The sequence below is a fragment of the Cervus canadensis genome, chromosome 25 (genome assembly GCF_019320065.1).
Source record: "Cervus canadensis isolate Bull #8, Minnesota chromosome 25, ASM1932006v1, whole genome shotgun sequence".
NCBI lineage: Eukaryota > Metazoa > Chordata > Mammalia > Artiodactyla > Cervidae > Cervus > Cervus canadensis.
In genome coordinates this window covers 13,056,530-13,071,120 of record NC_057410.1, presented here as the reverse complement: position 1 = coordinate 13,071,120, position 14,591 = coordinate 13,056,530, and the positions used below count along the sequence as shown (strand labels likewise).

Genomic DNA, 14,591 nt, shown 5'->3' with positions numbered 1-14,591 from the left:
TTAGGAAAACTTTAAGGGTTTGAATTCCAATGCTGCCTCTTATTAGCTATGTTTCCAAGTCTTAGTTTCCAGAACTATAAAATCTGTACTACTGCCATAAAGATTAAAATAATGTCATAAAATACAGGCATACCTAAGAGATACTGCAAGTTCAGTTCCAGACCACGACAATAAAGTGAGTACCACAATAAAACGAGTCACACAAATTTTTCTCATTGCCCAGTGCATATAAAAGTTATGTTTATGTGATCCTGTAGTCTTTTAAGTGTACAACAGCATATCTAAAAGACATGTGCATACCTTAATTTAAAAATACTTTAAATCAACTATATTTCAACAAAAAGTTGTCTTAAAAACTTTATTGCTAAAAAACGCTAAGCATCAACTGAGCCTTCAGCAAGTCATAGCAGTTAACATCAGAGATCACTGATTACACATCACCATAACAAATGTAATAATAATAATGAAAAGGTTTGAAATATTGTGACAATTGCCAATATGTAACAAAAAAGACATGAAGCTAGCAAATGCTATTGGAAAAATAGTACCAATAGACATGCTCAACACAGGGTTGCCACAAACCTTTGATTTATAAAAAATATAATACAGCAAAGTACAATTAAAAAAAGCAATAAAACAAGGTATGTTTAAAAATGCCTGGCAAACTAGAAATCTTTCATACAAATGAAAGATATACTACTACTGTACTTATCTTTTTTTTATTTTGGTGAAGACCATTTTTTAAATCCTTATTGAATTTGTTACAATATTGCTTCTGTTTTATGTTTTGGTGTTTTGGCCTCAAGGCATGTGAGATCTTAGCTCCCTGACCAGGGATCAAACCCCCATCCCCTGCATTGCACTGGGTTGCCAGGTAAGTCCCACTGTACTCATCTTTTCATGAAGAACAAAACACTAGGACCTCCCTGCAGATTGCTTATTAACTGTAAGGAGAAAAACAGTAACTATACAGTGAATAAACCAGTTAACACTCTGACCAAAAGTAAAATCACTAATGAGGGGCAAATGGACATAATGTATATCCAGATATAATATTCTGAGAGGGGCACATACCTTTTGTAGTAGTCTGACTTAAGATAAATAAATAACCTGAAAGCATGAGACAAATCCAAGGTGAACATTTTTCTATAAAGCAACTTATCTATATTCTTTAATTGCAAAAAAGACAAAGAAAAGCTCATTTTGCAGGACACTAAAAAGAAATGACAACTAAATACAAGATATGATCAAATCACGGGACTGGAATTTAAAGCGTATGGAGACCAAAGTATTTACCAATGTTAAATTCTTGGAATTTGATAATGGTACTGTGATTACCTAAAAGAATATCCTTATTCTTAGGAAATACACCCTGAGCTATTAAGAAGTAAAAAGGTATGCAACGAACTCTTCAGTGGTTCACAAAAACAAATAATAACGTGTGTTTATGCCATAAATCAAATACGGCAAAATGTTTAAAAACTGATAAACATGGGTAAAGGATATATGAGTCTACTATATCTTTCTTGCAACTTTACTGCAAGTTAGAAATCATTTCAAAATAAAAGGTTTAAGAACACAGGATACTAATCTCCAGGGGCTTACTTATAAGCTCTAAGCTATATATTAATCCTACTTTTTAAAAATCACTCTGCAAAATTAATACAGAGAAAGTTCTAAAGAACTTCACAGTCAGAACACAGAATGAATTAGGAAAGCACAGCACTGTGAGCAAGGGCAAGCAGAACAACACAATCACATCTGCAGACTCCAGATACTGTAATTATCACACACAGCAAAAAATAAGCATACTAAATAGATTTTTAAGAAATAAAGTACCTTGAGAACATGACTTAAAAAGGAAGAACTATTTTTTTTTTTAAAAAAAGGATAATGTTTAAAAGGAACTGAATGTAACTTCTAGAAATGACCAAAAAATATAGTAAATGAAATTTTCAAAAACTCAATAAACATGGTACAACACAGATGAACTTTCAAGACATTATGCTGAGTGAAATAAACTAGACAAAGTGACAAACACTGTATGATCCAACTATATGATCACACAGAATAAATTCACAGAAGTAAAATAGTTGTTGCCAGGGGCTCAGTGAAGGGGGAACAGGGGCTTCCTGTTGAATGGGTACAAATTTCATGATGATGAAAAAAGTCCTGGAGATGGACAGTGGTGACAGTTGCATAATAAGGTGAATATACTTAATGTCACTGACCTGTATGCTTTAAAATGGCTAAAATGGTAAACTCTATTTCTATGTATTTTACCACAATTTTTTTAAAAAAGATATAATTGATAAAATAAAGTGAAAAAAATTCAATGAAACAGGTGAACAAAACTGAAGTGAGAATTAGCTAACTGGAAGAAAAGGCACTAATTATTGAGAACACAATACAAACAGATACAGAAATAGAAAATATAAAAGACCAATTAAAAGACCCGATGGGTAGAGTAAAAAGATCTAACATACTTCAAAACACAAGTTCCAGATAGGAAATAAAGAAGATAAATTTTGAGGAGAAAATAGTCAACAGTTCTCCAAAATTGACACCAATCTTTAGATTCCAAAGCCTACTGAATACCAAACATGATAAACAGAAGAAACCATCTTTCAGACATATCAAAATAAAAGTCCAGAACACCAAGGGTGAAAAAAAAAAATGTCAAAACTAGCTATAATGAAACAATAGAGACACAAACCCCTCAGTTTTCCAAAGGGGAATGAGTGGTTCCAAGACTCCAAAGGATACCCTCCAAAGTTCAAGTCCCTTCTACAAGACAGTGTAATATTTGCATATAACCCCTGTATGTCCTCAGGTATACTCCAGATTACTCAAAATACCTAAGACAATGGAAATGCTATATAAATAGTTGCCAACATGCAACAAATTCAAGTTCTGCTTTTTAAACTTCCCATAATTTTTCAAATATTTCAGTTCATGGGTGGTTAAATCCAACAAGGCAAAACCTGCAGATATGGAGGGCCAATTGTATCTTTGAAGCAATGGCAAATCACATGGATTACTGATTTTTCAAAAACAGTAAAAGCTAGAAGAGAATGGTGCAAGATCTATAATAAAAATTATTGTTAGCATTGAATGCACACACAGGAAAGTCACCTTTGGGAATAAGACTTTCAAACAAATAAAGTTTTTCAAATAACAGACCCTCTAAAGGATGTTTAGGGAGAGAGAAAATTATCTCAGATCCCAACAGGAAGTTCAAGACGCAAATGAAAATGAGCAAAGACATTTGTATGTATGTATGTATGTATGTGTGTATGTGTGTATGTGTGTATTACACAGGCAAATCAAAGCAACAGTGCTTAAAACAAAAAGAATATATAATTTGTTGCAAGTCAGGGAGAACTAAAATAAAGGGAAACTACAAACTTCCAAACATGAAAAAAAGAGGAAAATGGATTTTTTAAAAATACATTAACCAAAACTGAAAAGCAAGGGAATGATTAACACAAAATTCAGATCACGGTGACTCAGGAAGCAGGTCAGAGAACACAAGTGGTGAGAAGTGCAGAGGGGCTTCAGAGAGGCAGTGCCCTACTGTTTAAGCTAATTATTTAAGCTGTACATTTATTATCCTATATGCTTCTGTAATAAAAGTAAATTTTAAAAATCGACAAGAAAAAAAAAAAAAAACCCAAGGCTAGCAATCATTCCCTAAAAATCTAGAATATGCCCCAGAGCTTGGTATTCAAAACTGAAACAATAAAAAGATTCATTATCTTCTTTAAGAACTACTTGTGGAGTACCCATAACTGAGCTGAGAGGTGGCATGAAGATTACTAACCTCTCTTCTTTCTCTTGTCTTCCTAACCCTAGAGAGCAGCACTGTCTAATATAGTAGCCACAAGTAGCTGTTCACATTTAAACTCATTAAAATTAAATAAAATTTAAAAATCAGTTCGTCTGTAACACTAGATACACTTTAAGTGCTCAGTGGCCCACGTGAGGGCCACTATATTAAATAGTACAGATAGAGAACACTTCCATCATTGCAGTAAGTTCTATTAGACAATGCTGCTATATTTTTTATAATGCTAGAAATACACTGATAACTGAGCAATGTTAAATTTTTCAGATGTTCTTACTTTTATAATTATTCAATTTCCTTTCAAAGTCATGTTATTTCTATAAAACTACAGCTCCTCAGCAGTAGTTTAAAATAGTTTGCTGTTTGTTGAGAAAAATACAGAAAGTGTGAAGACCTTTTCACCATCTCCCATGTTCCACCAAAACCATCAGAACACAAGATTTTTTTTTCATGAGCCAAAATTAAATAGTTAAGCACAGCGCTACTAAATTGTAATACAAGCCATGTCAAAACGAATACAAAAATCCACAGGATGAACATATGACCCTTCTTGGAGGCACCAATTTTAGCTGGCAGCACTTTAAAACACTGTTTACATACATATAAAATAGCAATGCAAAATTCATAAGAATTTTTAAAACAAAATGCTACAGACATCGTGAAATTTTCACTCTGGGCTACAGCTCCAGACTTCTGAGCATACCATTCATTTCTGCCATTAGAAGCACTTTAGAGGAAAATTGCAAGCATTATTAAATAATGAATATACGTGATTTTTTTTTTCATTTACCAGAAACAAAAATATATAACAAAACTATAAAACAATAGCATTCTTAATATCTAAAGCAGCAAACCTCCAATTTTTTTTTTAAATTAAAGTACAGAGGTCCTAAGCTATTTCAGCTTAACCCGAACATTTTGCTTTAGGCATTCTAACACAAATTAAGTATTTCTAGAGCAGAACTGAACAGCACTCCCAATTTTTTAAATTACCTAACCAAAAACACTCAACGGAAACAAATGCTAAGCCTTAATTTAACAAGCTAGGTTTGCAACTTAAGTTTTCTCCTCAACTCTAAGTGAACCAGGGGGTCAATAAGCTTCTCATCTAAACAACTGAATGCAATTTCAATAACCGCTTATGCTAATAATTGTTTTGTGTCCCCAGGAGGACTTCTGAGGCTCCACTTACATAACCAATTATGCAAAGCACTGAATTACTCTCTTTCTCTAGAAAGCATTTCGAATACTGATATGCATACAAGGTTTACTTGCTACATTAAATAAAGCTTTTCTAACTCTAGCTTCAACAATTCTACAGAAGAGGTGAAAAGGAAAGCCAGTTGCTGCTACTTCACTATGTCAAAGGCGAGTGACTGATTTATCTTCTTGGCGAATCAACAGAGGAATGAGTGACACCGGCACCCCCAGGCAGCCCCCAGAGTCCACCAGTTTCCTCCTGGGACTCTGGTTGAGAAACACAGCTTTAAACAAGTAATCTGGAGCAAGCTGTTTGAACTCAACTGAAAACAATCTGAACTGCTCCTTGAAATATGCTGTAAGTATTCATGTAAAACTTGACAAATTCAAATTCAATGAGGTGAGAATCACAATACAGCCCCTATAGGGTAATCGAAGAGTAGAATGTAAGCCAAACCTTGAATATGCATAAATATGTTGAATGAGTACTCTTCCCTAATCTCCTGGTTCTGTTTAACCAAGATTTGAGATTTCACAGAGCCATAATCTGAAGAAAAAAAAAAGGGGGGTGGTGGTAACTTTTATTCTGCCAAAGACATTTAAAAAGAAAATAACTACCAATTACTATCACCATTATTTCATTTAAAAAATTAATATGCTTATACCAAAAATGGTAAAAGATAATTTTAGAAAAACATATTATCTTCTAAATTCAATAAATGTAGCTTTATGAGAAGTTCATTCATTCTCTTTTCACTTCAGACAAGTGACAACTCTGTCGTGGACTGACACGACTCCACAGTCCAGCACTTGGGAACCACAGGTCTAAGCAGTTAACCTCCACTTGGAAAAAGAAAGCAATGGTAGGACATGCCCAAACCAAATATTAACCTATTCAATAATGAGGAAATCGAGGCTTTCTCCATTGGAGGGGTTTAGAGGCTCTCCCAAGATCATAGACCAAGAATTCTGACACCAGTTCAGTTCAGTTCAGTCGCTCAGTCGTGGCCGACTCTTTGCAACCCCATGGACGGCAGCATGCCAGGCCTCCCTGTCCAACACCAGCTCCCGGAGTTTACTCAAACTCATGATATAGGTCTGTCTTATTCCAGAGTCAGAGTTTCTAATCACTATGCTAAATTTCCTCTAATATTCTTCCAGTGGTTTAAAAAAAAAAAAAATCCATCCTAATCCAGTCACCTTTGTGACCAGTGACAACCAAGGAATTTCCCAAGACAGCTGGCGGGAGTGAGAGGTGTACTCCGTGGCCATCGCTCAGACTGAAGCTAAATGGAACTCCTGACCTTTGCCTTATTAATACCAGGCTCACTGCGGCTAAGCTAACCAGCCCAGACAGAGCACATGCAAACCCCACAGCCTCCAACAACACTGACACAGGACTCGGGATGCTCCCAAGTGCCTGCGACAAGAGCGGAAAACATATCCCTAAAAAACAAAAGGAATATATTAATTCTCAAGAAGGAAATAAACACTTCCATAATTTAATCTACAAATAATCAACTTGCCCTCAAAAAGTTACAACTCTAAGCCTCATTTTGCAAATAACCACCATTTTTTTACACACTGATATACAGGTTCCCTTAAATATTTAAACAGGAAACTACATGAAATACTATAAACCTATATAGTTCTTAAATACTTCCAAAATCAAAATGTATAGTTTTTAATATATGTATCATTACATGTAAGTGTCTTATCATTCTCTCTAAAATAATCCAAACATTAGAGACAAAACTACTCATGTTAATCAAAAGTACTTATAAAAGGGAGTTGGAAGAAAAATACGCAATTAAATACCATTTTCTATGAAAGGCACTGCTAGCAGCCAGCAGTAATCGGAGGGACAAAAATTGTCTTTGAATAATCAGAAATTCTTGATATTGAAACCAAAATTGAAAGTCATACATATAAAGAGAATACAATGACAGAGAATTTTCCAAATCCTCACGTATCACTTGCCAACAACTGTCCAAAAGAAACGACCAGACAGCCCTAAAGTAACCAAAGACTGACACTGAACCAAATGAGTCTGACATAGTTCCTCCTCCCTGAGATAGAGTAATGATAACACAGTATTCTTGGTAGTACAGCAAGAAAGTTGTGTCCCAATCAGACTGTCAATGGTCAGATTCTTTCTACGCCATTTGAGTCTACAATGTGAGGGAGCAGTACACAGACTACCAAAATTTTTACTCACTGAATAAAACTATCTATTTATGTCTTTTCCTTCTGTTTTAAACAGATGCCATCTAAAATAAAAGGTTCGTCTTTTTTTCTTTCCGTCTAGACTCTCCCTTGACTCTTTCATCTTCTTAAACAGATTCAATGAATACATCTATTTATATTATTCTCTACACCAATGTTTAATATACGCCTGGCACTGACCTCTCTCATGAACTACAAACCCACATTTTCAAAAAATTCTATTTTCAGTGTTTGTCAAGTATATAAAAAACTCACTATATTAAAAACTGATCTCATTATGCACCTCCTTGCCCATATTTTTTAGTAATAATACCACCAGTGCCGTCACCTACAATTAAAATGTGTGTAATCATTAACCTCCACTTCCTCCAAATCTTTCCCAACAATCCCTCCTCCCACCTACCTACCTAAATCATGATACCACCACTGCCTTTGCCTATTATTTATAGTCTCTTGAAAATCGGCTTTCTACAACAGACCATTCTACACGCTACACTATTAAACCTTGGTAATGTCTCATTACCTCCCAAATACTCCGAAATACAGCATTTAAACATGTTCTACAATCTGGCCCCAATTTATATTTCAAACCTCCCCTCTTCTTCCCCAAAATGAACCCTATATTCTAGGTAATCTGGTGCACTTACTTTTCTCTGAGTACACAATGAACTTTCCCACCTCCATACTTGTGCTCACATCATTCCCTTTATTTAACAAGCCTTCTTCATCCACCTACTTCCAGCCCCTAAATTTTTGTCTTAGAAAAGTCTTACCCTCTGTAATGTTGAACTCAGGCTGCTGGTTTATCTGGATTAGCATGTTGTAGAAAAAACACACACGGTTTTGGCACCAGACAGACTTGTATTCAAACTAGGGCTCAGTTACCTGCTACTACACAGTCCAAATAAGTTACTTAAGTATTAGTGACCTCATTATTAAGAAATATGCTCAGATATTGTTGTGAAGCTTAGAAAAGGTATGTAAAGCAACTAGCATAGAGCCTGGTATGCATGAAATGCTCAATAAATAATAGCTTCAGAGCTAACTTTAAAAGTATTACTGTACCTCCACCACCTTCCATTTTACTCAAGAAAAATGAACACATTTTCCTTTCAAACAACTCCAAACTATAGATCAAACCACTCACATAGGAAGTATTTATTTTTATATGCTATAAATTATTATACAAATATCTGACATCTCATTCTATATTTCAAATTCTTGAAGACCCAAGACTTAACCTTTGCATCCTCTAATGCCTAGCAGTGGCTTTCATGAAGCACAAGGCACTCACCTCCAATTAGAAAAAAAATTTTAATACGCCTAAATATTTAATACGCTCTTCATGACTTCTGACACACCTTAGAAAATTACTGCCAAAACATGAAGCTTAGTTGTTATGGCTGTATCTTTTCTTGTTCCTACGTGGCTGCCTAACAAAGTTTGATGCCTAACACGGCAAGTCTGTTGAACTGACTTGAATAATATAATTTCCAATGCAAACGTTCAGTATCTGCTGAATTAGCGTGAACATAATTAAATTTACTTTGGGCATCTGATTTTTCCTTTTTCTATTCTTACAATTCTTGAAATCCTTCCCTTCAAAACACACTGTCACACCTTCAGTATGAATTCATAACTGTATCTAACCTGACTTCTTTTCCAGATTCTCTCAATTTCAATATCCCAAGCATTTCAAATAGCTAAGAATCTACAGTTTCCATCTAAATCTAAAAGTTGGGCAACTAGTCTTCACGCCACAATCTTTTGCAGGGGCTTTAAAAATCCTCCACCCTTTACCTGTAGAAGATCAACAATGGTGAAATAAATTTTCTTGTGCATAAGACAGCTCCCTGAATAATCACTTCAGTCTATTTTCCCTAATTCATGAGATCACTCCCTTCCAGTGGTGGAAGGAGAATGAGATAAGTACTCCCAAAAAACTAGAGCATAAGTCCTAATACAAGCACAAGATGAGAAGTACAGGGAAGTGTCACTGGTTTCACAAAGGTGGTGTGCATATACTTTACACTGCAAAAGTAATGGTTATTTGCTGGCAGTCAAAATCAACAGTAACTGTATTCCTTTATGATCATAATTTTAAAATCACTATTAAATGTGGGAAATTCTATTTCCTACAAACCTTTCAGGAGTAGTTTATTACCTAAAACCTGTTCGCTAAAAACAACTACCTACATCACTTTCTCCTCTACGAAAGACTCAATTTCTCTGAAGTAAACACCTAATACAATAAAACAGCAAAGAACACAACAACAGCAAAAACACCTCTGGCCACCTGTGTGAACCTCTGCATTGCAGCAACAGCTGTAACAGTCTAAAGAATCTCCTTGGAGTTACAGCGCACAATTTTTCTTTAAAAGTTAAGAAAAATGACAATTCCAAACATGAAGGTAAACAAACTTTGAGAAAGGGAGGGTATAATAATTCTCCAACCCTACGCAGTCAATTCTTACAACAACCGCAGGCTGAACTCACCAAACCACTGTGACTTCAGATAGCCACAGAAATTAGGAGTGCAGATTAGAGAGCAGCAGCATCTCCTAACGTCGGGGGAGAAAATAAGGGAACTTACCTGAACTCCTGATTTTTCTCAAGCAAGTTTGTTGTTTTAAGAAGTGACTTCAACAACAGCTTGAGTAAGCTTTCCAGTGAGTACAGATCATGGGAGGCATGCTGGTGCCACACTGCCCTACGTCTCCAACACCGGTCCCAAGCGCAGTCCAAACCGATCCTGAGCAACGCCTACATCAGTCTAGACGGAAAGCCTTGCAGAAGATCTCTGGCGTCTACACACGCATCGCCCCGCCCTGGGACCGAAGAGACGACACTCCTGGGACCCCAGCTAATTACTGAGCCCGACGACAGACCTAGAGGTCGCCAAAATCGGGAACTACAGCCCACGATGGAGTGTGACGTCCAGATTCCTAGCCCCGGGTCGGGCACAGAAAAACCAAATCGCAGAGACAGCGCGAGGATACAGGGGAGCAGAAATGAGGGGGCTGGATGGACGGAGGCCCAGCCCATTCTTAACTCTCCCAACAGCAACAACAGCTCCGGGAACCCACTCCCTGGCTCCGCCCCGCCCACCCCACGGCCCCCACCGCCAGCTCCTTCCAGTCCCCCGGGCTCGGCGAAAACCGCGGCGGTCGACAACCCCCTTTCTCGAACCCCGACAGCCCAGCCCGCAGCCTGGAGCCCAGAGCGGGTAGCGGGGGCCCGAGAGCGCCAGCCCCGACGCGGCCCGCGGCCGTCGCAGTTCACTCCCCCGGCCACTCACCGTCGGCCCGGGAGGTGAGAGGGGCCAAGGCGCGGGTCGACCGGCGCTAAACCCCGGGCTCCCACACGGGCAGGAGCCCCTCCTCGGAGCCGACCAAGCCTCAGCGTCTGTGCCTACAAGGCCTCTCTACGGCCCGAACCCTAGAAAAGCACTTCCGGGGGAGCGGGGGAGGGAAAGGTTTTGGCACCGGAACTGCTCGCGGGCTGGAGCTGCCAGGGCCTCCCAAGCGGGGCGGGGCGGGGCCTCTGCCGCCGGCGCCCGCAAAGCCGCCCCCGGGCTCCTTGCTAACCCTTTCTGCCCCGCGGCTCCGCCTTTCCCCAAAGTCCGGGTGAAGCGTTTACAGCTCTTCGACGTGTTCTACTAAGGCCACCTGATTTTACAGAGGAGAAAACTGAGGCTCAGAAGATTTAGGTGCTAGGGTCCAGCGCCTTCACCCGCCTTCCGACTCTCTCCAGTATTCTTACCACCCCAGTTTGCCTCCTTTAAAAATAATAATAGTTAACATTTATTGACCGCCTACTGCGTGATAGACACTGTATTAAGCGTTTTGGGGCTTAGTTCAGTTAATCGTCCTCAAATCCCTTGAGGTTGGTGCTACCCTTTACTTATGGCAGAGGAGGAAACCGAGCAAAAGAGAACAAACCCGATACCGCAAACATTAGTTCTTGATTTTATTTTAACTCATGTTGTGTGTATAAATTTCACCCATCCCTGACACGAGTTTTAAGTTCTTTGAGGACAGGAATCAAATTATATTCCTTTATTCCATCACTTGAGGCCAAGAACTGGAAAACTGGAAGCTTACTGCCTGGGTCCTGTTATTTTATACTTTTATTTTTTCACCCTGGGCAAGTTACTTTACCTCTCTAGGCCTGTTTTCCTCCTTTGTGATATGTTTAATGTAGTTGCTGTGTATGTGTGTTTGCATGTGCACACACGCACACATATATAATCATCTCTGGATTGTTAGAGGAATTCAAAATGAAAATGCTGTGTGCTAAGTTGCTTCAGTAGTGTCCGACTCTCTGCAACGCTATGGACGGTAGCCCACCAGGCTTCTCTGTCCATGGCATTCTTCAGGCGAGAATACTGGAGTGGGTTGCCATGCCCTCTTCTAGAGGATCTTGCCGACCCAGGGATGGAACCGGCGTCTCCTGCACTGGCAGCCAGATTCTTTACCTCTAGCACCACCTGGTCTGGGTAAAAATCAACCATTCTCATACCTTGTCACTAATAGGAACAATTTTTCCTCCAGTGGAATCACTCTAGAAGGAGGTAATTTGGAAAACTACAGATTACTAATAGGTGATTGAAAAGGTTGGTGAAGGAAATAAGGAAATAAAAGAGTAGAGGGCTTCCCAAGAGGACCGGTGGTAAAGAATCCACCTGCAGTGCCAGAGACATGGGTTTAATCCCTGGGTCAGGAAGATCTCCTGGAGAAGGAAATGGCAACCCACTTCAGTATTCTTGCCTGGCAGATCCCATGGGCAGAGGAGCCCGGCAGGCTGCAGTCCATAGGGTCGCGGAAGACTAAACAACAGAGATTTTTGCAATGGGAAAAATGAAGGTAGGTGAGCCACACAATGTCCTGGGGCCAGCCTGGCTACTTGTGACACTGTGAGCTGAGACAGTTGGAGGACCTAGAGTCAGAGGACAGGCAGGGAAAGGAGGCGGCAAAAAGGATTCCTCAGCCACAAAATCAGAAAGGCACCAAACATCTGTGGTAGTTTCTGTATTTGAGGCTAGATTCTGGGTCAGGGGCTGGCAGGGAGCACTCAGCATGCATACTATCTGCCAAACAAATTTACAAGCATCTCTTAAAACTGTGGGGGAGGAAGAGGAAGATTTTTTAAATTTTCTACCAAGAAAGTCAGGGGAAATGAAAACAGTTCACAACCTGTTATTACGAATTGAAAGATGCAAACAATGCCTTTGCTTTGGGCTTTTTTTTTTTTAACAGTGCTGCCTTGTTTTATTTCAGTGATCACAGAAATGTTTGTAAATACTTCTCTAATGGCCAAATTTATCAGCCTTTCGTGCCTTGGAGTGCGAAGAAGTAAAAAACGGAGCCTGGGTTGGCAGGACTCGCTACTTTCCACCTAGGGCTTAGAGGGATAGCGAGAGGAACCCTGAATCGCAGACATTGTGAGGCTCCCTGCTGGATGCAGTGGCTCCGCAGGTTTGTCATTGAATCTGGTCATCTAACTAGTAAACGGTGCAACCAGGATTTGAATGTGAGTCTTTCTCCTCAGCTGCGTTTCACCACTATGCCAGAGGTTCTCAGTCTTGTGAATGCCTCGGAATCACTGAAAGGTCTTGTCAAAGCACAGAGGGCTGGACCTCACCCCCAGAATTTCACTTAACTATGCTAGTGCTTCTCTGAAGTGTAGTCCCTGGACTACTATCATCAACATCATCTTTGAACTTGTTACAAATGCAAATTATTAGGCCTCACTCCAGACCTTATAACTGGTGTGGGGCCCAGCCATCTGTGTCCTGACAGGCCTTCTCAGGGGTTCTGATACATTCTCAAGCTTTAGAACCTCTGAACTCTACTATCTTGTCTTCCACAAATCCCCGCCCCCACCTTTTTTTCCTAATTATCCCCAACAGAAATAACTCTACTGAAGCAAAAGTTCTTCCCAGTAAATTAACTGATTTATTTATTTATGTTTTGCTTTCAATTGGAGAGGAGGCTAGAAAAAAAAAGTAATAGGATTCTTTTTTGATTACTGTCAATTTGTACTGAAATTTAACCAGATACTACTGGGTTGGAGGTGGAACTAATCTCATTTGCGAACTACTCTGTGCAAGAGCTTAACCTGCATTTTCTAAATTGATCTTCACTTCCCTACTATGAGGTTTTGTGGCCTTAATTGTACAGAAGAGAAAAACTGAGGCTTAGATGAAGTAATTGACTTAAAGGCCACATTCTTATTAAGGGGCAGAAATCAGGGTTGTTCAAACAAAGATCCCTCTAATTCCAAAACTCATGATCTCTCCACTTCGTGGCAGGAGCTTGTGGAACCAAATTCCACTGTGGGCTTCACCAGCCCAACTCTGCAACATTGAGTAAGCGATTTAATCTCTATTTCAATTTCTCCATCTCTAAATAATGTTATCATAAATCTGCCCCTCCCACACTGGAATGTTAGAACAAATGAGGAAATAAAAGCATAAGTTCTCTGAACTTTTTTGAAGAAAAGCAATAAAAAGGCAAATTATCATAGTCCTCATATGTTTAGCCAAGTGTTGCTATGTGAGCCTGAGCATTGACCCTTTCCTGGTTATCTCCCGATTCATACATAAGAGGTTCAAAGATTGTAGCTGATGCCACAGAAAAAGCATTTGACTTCATTTATCAGTATCTACTGGAGGTTAAAGAGGATAACAAAGGATTATACGTATCTCTCTTAAAAATTACAAGAAATCTCTCACCAGGTTCATAGGCTCCAGGTTGTTGTCACATTGCTGGCCCATCCTCATCCTAGAGATCTTTTCTCCAAACCCTTTTCTTCTCCCCATTACAAGCATCCCTCCACCCTCCTGCCTCCACCCCCTAGGCAAAGACTTAAAATTCCTCCCACTTTATTATGTAGAAGGATTTAGCTCTCAATCCTCCTCTCAGACCAAACTCTAGGCCTATCTTTGTTGACAGAGTCGCCAACTTGCACAATTCCAGGAGGTACCATTCACAAAGAATACAACCTAAATGGTGCTCAAGGGGGTGCCAATTGCACAGGGCACAATAGGAATGGTCCCCCTGGAACTGTGCAAGGCTGTCACCCTGTCTATGCATAGCCCCCACCCCAAAAATCCATTAAGGTGTTTTGTTAAACAAAAGAGCCATCTACTTGGGTGTCCACCAGTTTGCCAACTTTTGAAATAATGGGGTTCTTTGTGGTTTTTGTTTGTTTGTTTTAACGTAGGCCTGATCAAATACTTAAATCACCAGGCTTAAGTCCTAGGTTCCACACTCTGCTATGCCATTTTTCACTCTCTTCTCCGACGTTATTGCCT

At 39.3% G+C, this 14,591-nt stretch overlaps 1 protein-coding gene and 1 pseudogene across 4 annotated transcripts in view; one reads left to right on the top strand and one right to left on the bottom strand.

Moving 5' to 3' along the window:
• FRS2 (fibroblast growth factor receptor substrate 2) overlaps nucleotides 1–10,742 on the bottom strand; it is a 101,663-nt gene extending 90,921 nt beyond the window's left edge. For 3 of the 4 annotated variants that reach the window (XM_043446274.1, XM_043446275.1, XM_043446277.1), the window contains exon 1: nucleotides 10,572–10,742. The gene's annotated coding sequence lies outside the window, so the exon portion shown is untranslated. Of the gene's footprint in view, nucleotides 1–9,866; nucleotides 10,323–10,571 lie in introns of those variants that run through there. The other variant, XM_043446276.1, reaches the window with a different exon arrangement.
• Nucleotides 1–10,903, top strand: part of LOC122427829 — a 36,672-nt pseudogene extending 25,769 nt beyond the window's left edge.
• Nucleotides 10,904–14,591: the final 3,688 nt, after the last annotated feature.